The sequence below is a fragment of the Lactuca serriola genome, chromosome 2 (genome assembly GCF_051521515.1).
Source record: "Lactuca serriola cultivar US96UC23 chromosome 2, Lser_US96UC23_V15, whole genome shotgun sequence".
In the NCBI taxonomy this organism is placed as follows: Eukaryota; Viridiplantae; Streptophyta; class Magnoliopsida; order Asterales; family Asteraceae; genus Lactuca; species Lactuca serriola.
Genome location: NC_136409.1, coordinates 117621713 through 117634731, shown reverse-complemented (window position 1 = coordinate 117634731; position 13019 = coordinate 117621713). Strand labels below are relative to the sequence as shown.

At 36.3% G+C, this 13019-nt stretch overlaps 1 non-coding gene across 1 annotated transcript; it reads left to right on the top strand.

The window, feature by feature from the left end:
• Positions 1-12696: 12696 nt before the first annotated feature.
• Positions 12697-12803, top strand: LOC145091175 (small nucleolar RNA R71). Its single transcript, XR_013702063.1, has one exon. It is a non-coding gene; the product is annotated as a small nucleolar RNA R71 (small nucleolar RNA).
• Positions 12804-13019: the final 216 nt, after the last annotated feature.

Below are 13019 nucleotides of genomic sequence, written 5' to 3'. Positions count from 1 at the left end.
ATGTGAATATGTTCAACCTCACACAAATATCGTCAGTTTCATACATTCTCATTAATTCTTATTCATTTTTGTTCTCACACATCATTTTTCATTCATTCTCATTCTTACAGAATATGACCCAATAAACATTCTGACGGAATGAGAATAATAATAATAAGTCTATAATAACCATATAGATGATTTAATTAGTGAGAATGTATGATAATGACAATAGTTATGTAAGATTAAATGTATTCACATTAACAAATAACATATTTTCTTTAACATTCTCACAGAATAGCATTGTTCACATGTCCGCACAATAGATGTCAATCCATATTTGAACATATATATATATATATATATATATATATATATATATATATATATATATATATATATATATATATATATATATATATATATATATCAAGCAAAAGTATTCGTTAAATTAAATATATCTCTTTAATACTTTAGGCCGTCCTATATATCGGCATGACGTTTACATGTTTAATTACAAAGCAAAATAGAAATAAAAAATTAAACGAAAAATGTTTCTACTTAAGCAGAAAATTAAAATAAACCGAAAAACGTAAGTAGGTAAAACTAAAGCCAATGTGGAACTAGCTTGGTAGAGCATTGCCACTTAGATTAAGATTGGAGGTCCTATGTTCTAAATTCTACTAACTTGATATTAACTTCTGATCAATAACTAGCTATTCCAAATAAATAAAAAATTAATAAATAAAATAAAAAATAAAAAATAAAAAAGGAAAGACTTTCCTAAATAAAATTGAATTATGCATATATTGAAACATTAATTAAAAGAACGGGACATCAAAGGCGTTGCGACTCCAAGTGAATCACAACATATCGAAGCATCTTATATATCTGCATCTCATTCTCAAATGATTTCCTCACGTGTAGCAGGTGACTATTGAGAAGAAATTTGAGAACTAGAGGCATGCATCCTTTGAATAGTTGTGGTACAATAAAAGTAGCATTACTCGGATTTTGTTGGAGTGTGTATGAGACGGTTTGGTTTGGTTTTTAGCCAAAACCGAACAATAAACATCATAAGTGGTTAATGAATTTTGGTAGTCAATGGTTATTAGTAAATATTCATTTTTGTTAACGGATTTTGTTGGTTAATGATTATGGTTAATTGTTGATATTGATTAACTAATGGTCGAAAATGAGATAAAAATATAGAATACTTTGGACAAAACTGTAAATTTGGTCCTTGTGGTTTGCAAAAATCTTTGGATGGTGTCCAAAGAGTTTTCAGCTTGCACAGAAGGTCCGAAATCAAGGTTTTTCTAGGTTTTTGGTCCTAAACTTAAGAAATATTTGTAGTTTTGGTCCATGGAGCACTTGAATTGACTATTTTGCCCTTTAAATTTCTTTTTTGTATTTTTTATATTTTTATTTTATAAATATTAATGCATAAAAAGAATTATATATATATATATATATATATATATATATATATGTATCTACCAAACCCACCAGAGCACTCCCCCTTCTCTCTCTTCCCCCCCCCCCCCTCCTTCGGAGTCCTCCTTTCTCTCTCTCGTTACTGCCCTGCTCATTAGAAAACACAGCAGCAACCGGAGTTGCTGCCTCCCCTGATACCACCTTACACCGTCACCACCCTACCACCATTCCACCTCTGTCCCTTCTTGTTTCGGTGACCAAGCATCAACTCAAACACCTGCATATTCTGTTTCAAATCAATTAAGAACAAAACAAGAACACAAGAGAAAAACAACACAATAGCAACCAGAGTTGTTGCTGCCTCCCACGACACCACCACAGAAAAAATAATAATAAGAAGAATAGGGGAGGCTGCCGGAGCAATCCCCAATCACGCATCTGTCAACCACCGATCGCCTCATCGCAACACCCACTGAGACCGACGACCACCCCTCGCACCCTTCTTTTCCCTTCCATCGAGTAAACTCGCTGATGTGTGCAAACTCACTTAGTTTTAAACCTACTTTTAATTATCAAACAACACACAAAAGGCAGTGAACCTATCAATTGTGGTATAGTTAAATAAGCAGGGTATCGATCACAGGGAACGACAAATTAAAATTAAAAACTAATTTTATCTAAGTTAATTAATAAGTAGGGGTTTTATCTAGTTTTACAAGACTAGAAACTTACTAACTATTACTTACTTAAAAACGAGAAAACAAAATACTAACTAGATTCAATAAATGGAAGGGAACTTCTGTTTAGTTCAACTTAGTTGATTCTATGGTTGATTTCAAGGTAATGGTGCAATGGATTATTTCTTTTGTTGGTTACCGATTCAAGTGATTAGATTCGCATTCACTACACTAATCCTTAGCAAATAAACTAACTTAAACAGTGGCCAGTTGTCTAATTTAATTAGACACTACTAGAAAAATAGCCTTTTACGACGCGCGAACCATGACACGCAGTGATTTATGATACGCAAAGATGAGTGTCTAAAAAATAATGTCATCTCTTCCAAAGTTTAAAGGATTTCAAACGCGCATTTTTGCGTGCCCTAAAATTAGTGTCTAAACAAAAAAAAAAAAAAAAAAAAAAAAAAAAACACGGAGGGCACCTGCGTGTCGTCTACGACCGTCGCTTTATAAATTTTAATAGAACGCGCGCGTTCCATCCAGGGAAAATGAAATCCCAAAAACTTAAAATCCCCGCCTTCCTTTTTTTTTCTCCCTCCACTTTAATTTCCCTAGTAGCTAGGGCTTTTTTTCAAGAACTTGCCCCGATTATGCCCTCCTGTACTACTCGTTCTCTCTTCAACTTCCCTTTCTCTCATTCTCACTTCAACAAACCCTTTCTCTTCTTCTCAGTTCTCGACATCGACAGCTTCTCCCACCTCCGATGTTTCTCTTGGTGTTGGCGCCTCCCACCCCTGACCTCCGTCTAGCCCTGCCCCACCGTCCAACGCTTTCCAGCGTCACCCAGCCGATGGAGCCCCTCATCTCCGGCAATCTCACCTCGCCTGCCCTTGCCAACAACATTAGGTCCGGTGACCTTAGGGTTATTGTTTCTATTGCTCAAATTTACAAGCCCTATGTCTTATTAAGGTATGTTTTTCTTGATTCTAACTTCTCAATGTTTTCGTTCTTCTATAAGAACCCTAGCTTTGCTAAATCTCTTTTTCTTTCCGGCTTAATTTCTCTCTATTTCATTTACGATCGAAGGAATAAACTTCCGATATTTTGTGAAACTAACAATCGATGATGTGTGATTAGGTGAAATAATCAACTAGGGTTAACTAGAAACAAAGACACATGGAAATGGGAAAGGGGATGAAAAAGAAACACACAATATGTTTGATTAGGTGAAATCATCGGTTTTGGCAATTTTCTTGCCATCATTGGTACTACCGGAAAGCTTAGTTGTCAGGAGGAGTCGCTTCACTTTGGCTAATGCAGATACAGTAGTCTCTGCAACATCAATGGAAGATGATGTTTTGGCTAATTTGATCAGAGGCTTCACATCCCCTTCTACAATATAAGAGATTTTGTTCTTGGACAAAGCACCCAAGGCCCGAGCTGATTGAGTGGCAATAATTTGAGTGTTGCTTGGTAAAAGCTTCATCAAGGATGCACAACCTCATCAGTTGCAAGACTATCACATATATCTTGAACGAATGCTGAAGAGATCAGCCAAGAAAGAAGCTGCATGTTCCTATGTTTCCTCATTTGAAGAATTAAGAATCTGAACAAGCGATCTCAACCCTTTATAGGCATCTGATCCTTTTTGAACAAGGTCATAATGTGATGCCATGGTAAACACATGACCTAGTACTTCAATTTTGTGGGCTTTTGATTTTGGGGTGTCCCCCCAAAGCAGAGCTAGTAGCTGATTAATAGTGGCAGCATCTGCCTTGCGTATAAGCTTTCTTAGTGCCTTCCCTGAGGCTTCTTGTCCCTTTGTTCCACCAGTTTTCAAGAACCATAGGAAAACAGGAATATCTTCAGCACTTTCAACACATGCATAGATATCTTCACTGTGACAACATAATTTCCACAAAACATAAGTTGCATCCTCCCTCGCTTTATCAGATCCAGTTTCTAGTTTCCAATACTAATATACGTTTCTCAAATTGAAGTATTTGTTTTTCATGATGAATTACATCACATTACTAACGCGTTTAGCTCACAATCACCTATATATCTATTGACATTATTGATGATGAGATGGGGGCATTCATGTCTTTTTTGCACACAACAAGTTGCAAGTATTGTCCCATTGATTCTTTTCTAGATGTTTAATAGAATATGTGTAGAGACTCAATATTGGCCATTGATTTCAACTGTTCATGTGGTTGAATATTTGTAATTTAATAGGTGTAGCATTCTCATTAATGCAATAAGTGTTCATTCATAGCAACTTAGCAAGTGTTTTTTCTTCCCCAGACTTCAATCAGCATGTGTCAAAACTTGAGTGACATTAATCTGCTATTTGTTGCTACATAGACTTGATATCCTTGTGTATTATCCATAGGACAATGTTCCTTTCTTTGTTCATTCTCTTTAAAAACCATATAAATTATGTTTTGATAAATGGAAGAAAAAAACATAAAATTTTGTAAAAGGAGGAGGGAAAGGCTAGTAGTTTCAACACCCATATATAGTTATACTTATAGTTATACATGAAAGAGTGATCCACCCTGTTATGAGTTATGCTGTACTGCAAGTTATTTTTGTACAATCAATCATCTAGGCATCTTACACCCAATATTTTGTATTTGGACATATAATTTGGTACAATGCTGTAACTGTAATAGTGTGTAGTGTAGGATGATGCTATAAAATCAAATTATGTTTGGTATTTATTATTTGGTTTGGACTTTGGTGTTTCAGAAGATGTTTAAAAATACAGCCTACACAGAAGGCTTTGTTGCTGGTACCCGCTGCCCAACAAAGCGATTACAGCCAAAAGGTGAAGGAAATTGTTTGTCAAATGCCAATGGATGGGAATTCGGATGCTACACTAATTTCATAATCTCGTTCAAACAATTAACCTTCATGTCCATGGGAATATGGGATGGGTGCTTATTATTTTTTTCTTTATACGTTTTTGAGTATTTATTGGAACTGCTGCTGGGCTTACCCTTGGGTAAATGAGAGTCAAAAAGACGTTTTTGCGCCTCTTTGTTATTGTGAATTTGATTTTTTTGGTGTAATTAGTGGTATTGGTGGAGCTGAAGGACCTGATCGTATATTTGTTGGGGGTTTACCGTATTACTTTACTAAGGTACAGATAAGAGAGCTGCTAGAATCCTTTGGGTATGTAGTTTTATAATTTTATGATTTTTTTTAAATATTTTTACAAAATGAAAGTTTAAGGAATTTTATTGATTCAGACCGCTGCGTGGGTGTGATCTTGTGAAGGATAGAGATATTGGAAAATCTAAAGGATATGGTTTATGTGTCTATGAGGTAATTATCACCCTTTTTTTCTTTAAAGTAAACAATATGAATCTGTAAATATTCTCAGTTTTTAAACATTTTTGCACCTTGTCCTAAGTTAAGTTAAAAAAGGGCGTTATGGTCAGTTATTCTTTCTTCCAATAAATATAAAATATTTGGGAGTTATTTTCAGGATCAAGCAGCCACAGACGTTGCCTGTGCTACACTTAATGGCTTAAAAATTAGGGATAAAACACTCACAGTCAGACGTGCAACCATCAGGTTTTTATTTAAAATATCCTTTATTATTATTATTATTATTATTATTATTATTATTATTATTATTAATTTAAATTTTTCTCAATCCATGTGGGCTTTATTATTATGAACAAGTTTATGATAAATCTGATGTTTTTGGTGCTCTTTATTTTACTGCAGTGGGCAGATGAAATCTGAACAGGAGACCATTATGGCCCAGGCTTAACAACATATAGCTATGCAGGTACTACAGAGTTTATTATTATTATTAATTATTATTATTATTATTATTATTATTATTATTATTATTATTATTTATGTACTTTCAATGCTTTGAAACTTCATGTTTTTATTTGTCGAAAATGGCCTTACAAGTTGGAGGGTTTAATCTTCCTGGATTACCTAGATTACCTGATGAGATTCCAACTAAAGTTTTGTGTTTAACTGAGGTACCTTGTGTTTTTTCTTTTTTAAAAAGAAAAAATGTAAATGATGTTTAAATAATATTTTTGAGAAAATGTTAGGAGTTGGTTAATGTGGAAAACCTCATTTTGAGAAAATATGATATTTTTGAATAATTTTGGTAAAAGCAAGCATGTTTTTTTGGTGCAATGAAGGTGATCAATGCTGATAAATTGATGGATGATGGAGAATATGAAGAAATATTAGAGGATATGAGGGAAGAAGGAAGAAAATTTGGTAAAAAAATACTTGAATTGACAACCCTTTTCTATAAATGATGTTGTGACTGTGGGACAGGTGTTGTGTTTTTCTCTGTTGCTAGGTAACCTTTTCAACAACAGCATTATACTTAAGGGAGACTTGTAATCATGTTTGGCATTCCTTTCCAATAAGAAACAGAGTTGTATGATTATTTGTTAGTTTTATAGGAATGTATAACACATGTTAGCAATGTATTATTTTTGTTTAACATTTGAATGATTCTTTGTATGACATTATAATTTGTGCAATTTATTTTATTTTTTGAGTATGAAATTTTATTTTATATTATGCAATGGATTGTATTTTATTTCTATTATAAGAAATTAAATGCAAATTTAATTTAAAAATTAATAAATATATAAATTTATTTTTTTTAAACATTTAAATTTACGATACGCAAAAATGTGTGTCATCTTCATTTATGAAATGGCCTTTCTTGACAGAGGCTTTCTTGATACGCATTGCGTGTCATTAACACGCGCGTCGTAAGGTTACGACACGCGAATGCGTGTCGTCTTCCTTTATGACATGGCCTTCCTTGATACGCATTGCGTGTCGTAAACGCACGTCGTAATTGCGCGTCGTAAATGCGCGTCGTCTCTCTTTATGACAGGGCCTTCCTTGATGCGCATTTGCGCGTCGTCTGAGCCTTTTATCACGCGCAATGAGCGTCTTAAAAGGCTGTTTTTCGAGTAGTGAGATTTACTAGATTAATTATTTGGGTTAATTTAGACTTGCAATAGTTAATTAATTTATTCTTTTAATTAACTTCTTGTTTGACGGTCATCTTACAAGCTTGCACATGAATTTACTCAATTTTCTTATTAATTCTAGTTTCATATTCATTAATCCTAGACATATGGCATAGTGATCACATAGCATATGAGGTTAATAATCAATAGATGTTCATGCTAATCAATTATCTTCCTATTAACAGAAAATTAATTATTATTCACACACAAGGTTCTTTATCAAGCTAAAGTAACAAAAAATCACCAACTTAGAATTAATCCTACCAATCAATCAAACCATATTGTCAACTTTGTATCCCCAAACAGAAGTCTAAAGGTATTAGCTCATAATTGAAGTAAATAACAACAAACAAACAGAGTCAAATTGTTTAACCATAATGATAAAACAAAAGAATAAGTGGAATGATGAAATTTTGCCTCAATTCTTCTTCGGGATTGAATTCTAGCTTCTCTCGTTGTCTTCTAGGGTTTTTCTGCCTTCTCAATCGCAGCTAAACTCTTCTGAATCGTTCCAGAATTCTCCTCTATCGTTTTGAAGAGTTATCTCTATATATACGAATCGACTCGTCGAGTCAGGTGGCGACTCGTCAAGTCCATCTCTCAGTCCCCGTATTGTGATAAGTCTCTGGGATCCCGAGTCATTATCTTCTCGATTCTTCGATCGGACTCGCCGAGTAGTCGACCCTACTCGCCGAGTAGGTATTATTTTTGGTGTTTTTCTTCTTTGTTCCATTCTTGATCTTTCAATCGCTTCTCCTGCTTCCTTCTGCTTTCGAGCTTCATTTTTGGACTGAAAATATAATTCAAACACTTTTAAGTACCTTTTGTCCATAAAATAGAATTACACTTTTCGATACCAATATGGAGCTATTTTGGAATTCTTCACTTCCTTTGATAATTTGATCTTTGATTTCTTTGAATTCACCACCTTTATTGATTTTTGGTATCTTCAACGTTTTGGATTTCTTGGAATTTTGATCTTTTGATCTTCACTTTAATTGCTCCAAAATTCTTACAACTTTTCTTGTAATTCTCTTCTTCTTTTTTTCATGTACCTCACTTTTTTCACTCAAAACCCTACATGCTTAAGCAGGGGCGCTCAATCTCAACCTTTATTAGCTAACGATAACAATCTTCCTGGATACATTTCAGGTTTAGGCTGCTAAACATATTGCATCCCTCAGGCTGAGCAGGGTCGTGTTTTTGTCCCATGATTTCACTAGAATAAGGAAGCCACAAATGCACTAGAACGTATATAGGCTCAACTAAACATTTGGGTTTTCATGCAATTATCAACACAATTCTAACATGGAATCCTAATTTTACTTTTACCAAAATTTTCTAAATTAAATCCTAAGTAATATTTTTGGTATGCAAAAATTTTTTAAAATTAATCTAAATTAAGACTCTAAATTTTCTAATATGTAACCAACCCCCTACCCCACACTTAATTAATGCAATGCCCTCATTGCATATTATACATGATAAAAAACATAAAAAGAGAATAAAGAGGGAATTGGAACAAACTCCCCTGGGATAGCAGTCGATAGGTTGGTCACTTTCGTTTTAGCTCCAACTTCAATTGACTTTAGACATGGGAACATCTCATCCATGTCTTGGGTGTCAAAATCTCGTTTGGGTCGCTCCAAATATGCGGAAAAACAATGTAAGATCTTCAGGAATCAATATGGGAAGAATAAATGGTCAAGTGGTACTCTTATCAGCATCAGATCAGCATTCCCCTTTGATTAAAAATGAATGACTCGTCGAGTATAAGCGCGGACATCTTCGTATGTGTGAGAATACTAGGCGACTCATCGAGTCAGTTTAGTGCACTCGTCGAGTAGACCGCTGGACGAAAAAAATGGCATTCTGCATTTGTTCCAGCCTCCAATAAATCTTCAAAACTTTCTCCTCACTTCTGGACTTACTCGCTAATGTCCCTAAGGACCGGACTCGATACTTTGACTCTAATGCTTCCCTTTCTTGACTCTCTATCACTCTTATAACCCTTTTGACTCTAGAACTTTAACTCTCCTATGCAAGCATTCCTAATTCAATTCTGAAAAATAATCAAGGCAAACACACATTAAACAAAACAGTAAAAAGTCTTAACACATTCAAACAAACCAAATAAAAAACAAAAACATAAAAATAGAAATTGAAAATTGTCTAATAGAAACGCAAATAAATTAATCCTCCTCCTCGTCATGATCCGGTGCTGCTCCACTTCCTCCCGCACCACTCCTTCTTGTACTAATCACCTCGTCCCACGATGGAATATACGGAAAGTTACCGCCATCGATATGCGGTATGTTGAACTGATCGAAAAGCCGGATATGTGATTGATTGCTAAAATTGATGCCCCCTGCTGAACATTCTTTCTGCAAAACAAAGATACAAAACCCAGAAACATAGATTATAATTAAAAGACGTCATGCACATGTTCCCCGACTTGACTCATTGAGTCCATGTACGACTCGGCGAGTCGCAAGAACTGCACGAGTCAGTCGGCAGGTCGGTCTAAATTGGACCACGAAATCTCAAAATTTCTTCCAGGGTTTTGTCTAGACCTATGTATATAAGGTATTTAGGCAAGAATAAACATGCAAAACATCATAATTCATGAAAAATCGAAACCCTAGAAATTTAATAATTTTCAAAATCGGTTTTTTCTATGCAATTTCCATCATAGATAGCCTTAGAATCATGCTTTTAACAGAAAAGATGAAGAAATTTGTTACCTTTTTGTGATGGAACTTGAAAAAAAATTGAAGAACAATGAAGAGGAAGATGAATGCTTGAGAGGGAATTGAGAGAGAGGCGCACGACGAGTGTGTGTAAAAATTGATTCTTTTAGGGTTAAAACCCTAGTTACCAGTTGTAAAAGTAACTCTTTTTATTATTTTTTTTCTGTGAATAATACCGACTCGTCGAGTCGGGGTCAGACTCGGCGAGTCTGTTCGCGATGCCATTTTTTTCTGAAATCTATATGTACTCGTCGAGTCATGGGCAGACTCGGCGAGTCTCTTCTAAACAATTCAAAGATTTTTTAAAATTCTTGTCATTTATTAAGAAAAGAAAATTTATTTCACCCCATACTTAGTCCATACGCACTCTCAAGCAGACATGTCCGATGATTTGGAAGATTAAAATTCTAAAAAAAACGAAAAAATTTCAAACAAAACTCAAAAAGGTAAAAGAAAGCAAACTCTAAACAACGGGTTGCCTCCCGCCAAGTGCTTCTTTTTAAGGAGTCGTTAGCTGGACTCCTTCCCGTCTACGTCTCGTCATCTTCCAGCATTGGGAATGCACGCATAGTCTTTTGTGGTTTGTACTTCGTTTTGTAAGCGTGAATCTTCTTTTTGTAAGCCCGTTTTGCTTCCTCCCTCTTCTTTTTCATAACATCATTCTCAGCTGCTTGGGCTTCCATTCTCCTCTTTTGCTTCTTCACCCCATTCGTTTTCACCTTCTTTTGCACTTCTTTTCCTTCAAACTGAATTACTTCGTATTTTGTGAAGGTGCACGCTCTAGGTTTGGTAATGGATGGTTGATTAGCTTTCACACTCCTTTCTTTTGCCTCCCCTTCTTTTTCTGTGCTCACCCCATCTTCAAGTGTAATTGCATTAAGACATGCTATATAGGCGTGTTGAACTTCCGTATCCATGTCTTCTTTTTCTGTTTTTTCTCCTAAAGAAGGAGAAAAAATATCCAAATCCAGACTATACAGAGGACTAGCAACAAATAGATCTAAATTGCCCAAGTTGTTATCAAATTCGACTGGACTCGTCGAGTCCAGTAAAGTGACTCGGCGAGTCTGATCGTATTCCATCATTTCTTGGGTGTTTTCTGAGTCGGCTCCTTCCAGTAGCTTTTCTAACTCCTCCAAGTCCTTGTTAGCATCTCCATCCTCTCCAGAATGTAGCAGAAACTTGCTCGGATCTTCTTTTTGCAAAAGTGCAAGCTCTTTTTGTAGTATCTCATCCTCCAAATGGATAAATGAGATTTCTTCCTTTATTTCCACTTCTTGCTTGGATTCTGGTACAACTCTAAACATTGTGGATTCGTCACCTACCCTTAATGTTAGTGTAGACTCACATACATCAATTAAGGCACATGCGGTGTTTAAAAATGATCTCCCCAAAATGATTGGAATTTTGGGGTCTTCTTCCATGTCAACCAACACAAAGTCTACCGGAAATATAAACTTGTCAACTTTAATAAGGAGATCCTCACAAACGCCTTGTGGATGAATTATTGTCTTGTCTGCCAAATGGATCTTCATATTTACCGGTCTTGGCTCCGGTAAATTCAACGTTTTACAGAAAGAGAAAGGCATCAGATTGATGCTTGCACCCGAGTCGGTCAATGCTTGGGTGACAACTTCATTACCAAACTGGCACGGAATTATAATATTCCCCGGATCGCCTTTCTTTTCGGGTAGCTCACCCAATAGTATCTCCGCGACTTCAGCCAAATCTTTCCTAGCAGCAAAAAGACCTTTTAGCAAGTTGAAGTATTTGGGTGTCTGGAGCATCATTTCCACAAATGGCACATTAACTTGTAGGGCTTTAACATGCTTCATGAAGGTTTTATATGCTTCAACTTTTTACGCAGGAATGGCTTTAATTGGGTATGGCAAAGGAGGATTATATGGCTTTAAAGGACTGACAGTTTTATCATTCACGCATGGACTCGTCGAGTCCACTAGAGGGACTCGCCGAGTCAAATCGGGTTTTGCTGGAGCCGACTCTTCTGCCCTTTCTGTCTTCCTTTTGGAGATTCTCAATGTATTTGTGAATATTTCTTCCTTGCTGGAGGTCACGGCACTCACATTCTCCATTCTTAGATTGGTTTCGGTATTACTTGGAAGTTGACCCGGTCTTCTTTCGTTCACTTGGTGTGCAAGTTGTCCCAGCTATTTCTCAATGTTGAGGATGGATGCCTGCTGATTCCTTAGCATGTTTCTGGTCTCATGTATTGCAGCCTCGTGATCATTGTGTCTCTTTTCGGACGCGGCTATGAATCTAGTGAACATTTCTTCCAAATCAGCTTTCTTTTCTACCGGTTCTTCTCTTTGATATAGTCCCCTCTCCTTCTGCTTGTATTTTTCCTCCTTAGCCTTCTTATACTCTTCGTATGGGAGCCATTCCTTCTTAGGTTTTCGCCAATTTTCGTCGTATCGATCGCCACTTGAATAGAAAACTTGAGCTTTCTTATTTCCATTCTCATCCAAATCACAATCCTTTGTTAGATGGGGCCCTCTACAATTTTCACATCTTACCCTCATAGCATGGATTGTTTGATCCATTTTTTTCATTCTTCTATCAAGACTATCAAGCTTAGCTATCACCGCCGCTATGCTATCATTTTCCGCGTTCACTACTCCCCGACTTACTTCGTTTCTTGGATTGTGGTATTCTCTAGAGTGCTTAGAGAATTCTTCAATTAGCTCCTTGATTACCGGGGGCGCCTTCTTCGTGAGCGAACCTTGAGAATCGAGTAATTGCCTTGTGGTGACATTGACTCCATCGTAGAAAATGGAGACCTCTTGTTGGCTATTAAGGTCGTGATGTGGGCAATTTCTAAGCAAACTCTTATACCTTTCCCATGCTTCATATAGAGATTCTTCGGGCTGTTGCTCGAAGTTGGCAATTGCTTTCTTTAGCTTGGCTATTTTGGATGGTGGACAAAAGTGATCTATGAACTCCTCTTTCATCTTGGCCCATGTGGTGACTGATCCGGGAGGAAGTGACTTTAGCCAATCCTTTGCAGCTCCATTGAACGTGACTGGGAGCATGCGAAGAAGCTGGGTCTTGCGAGGGACATTCGGTACATTGAAGTAGTCGGCCACATCATTCACTTCGTCCAAGTGCTTGTAGGCGTC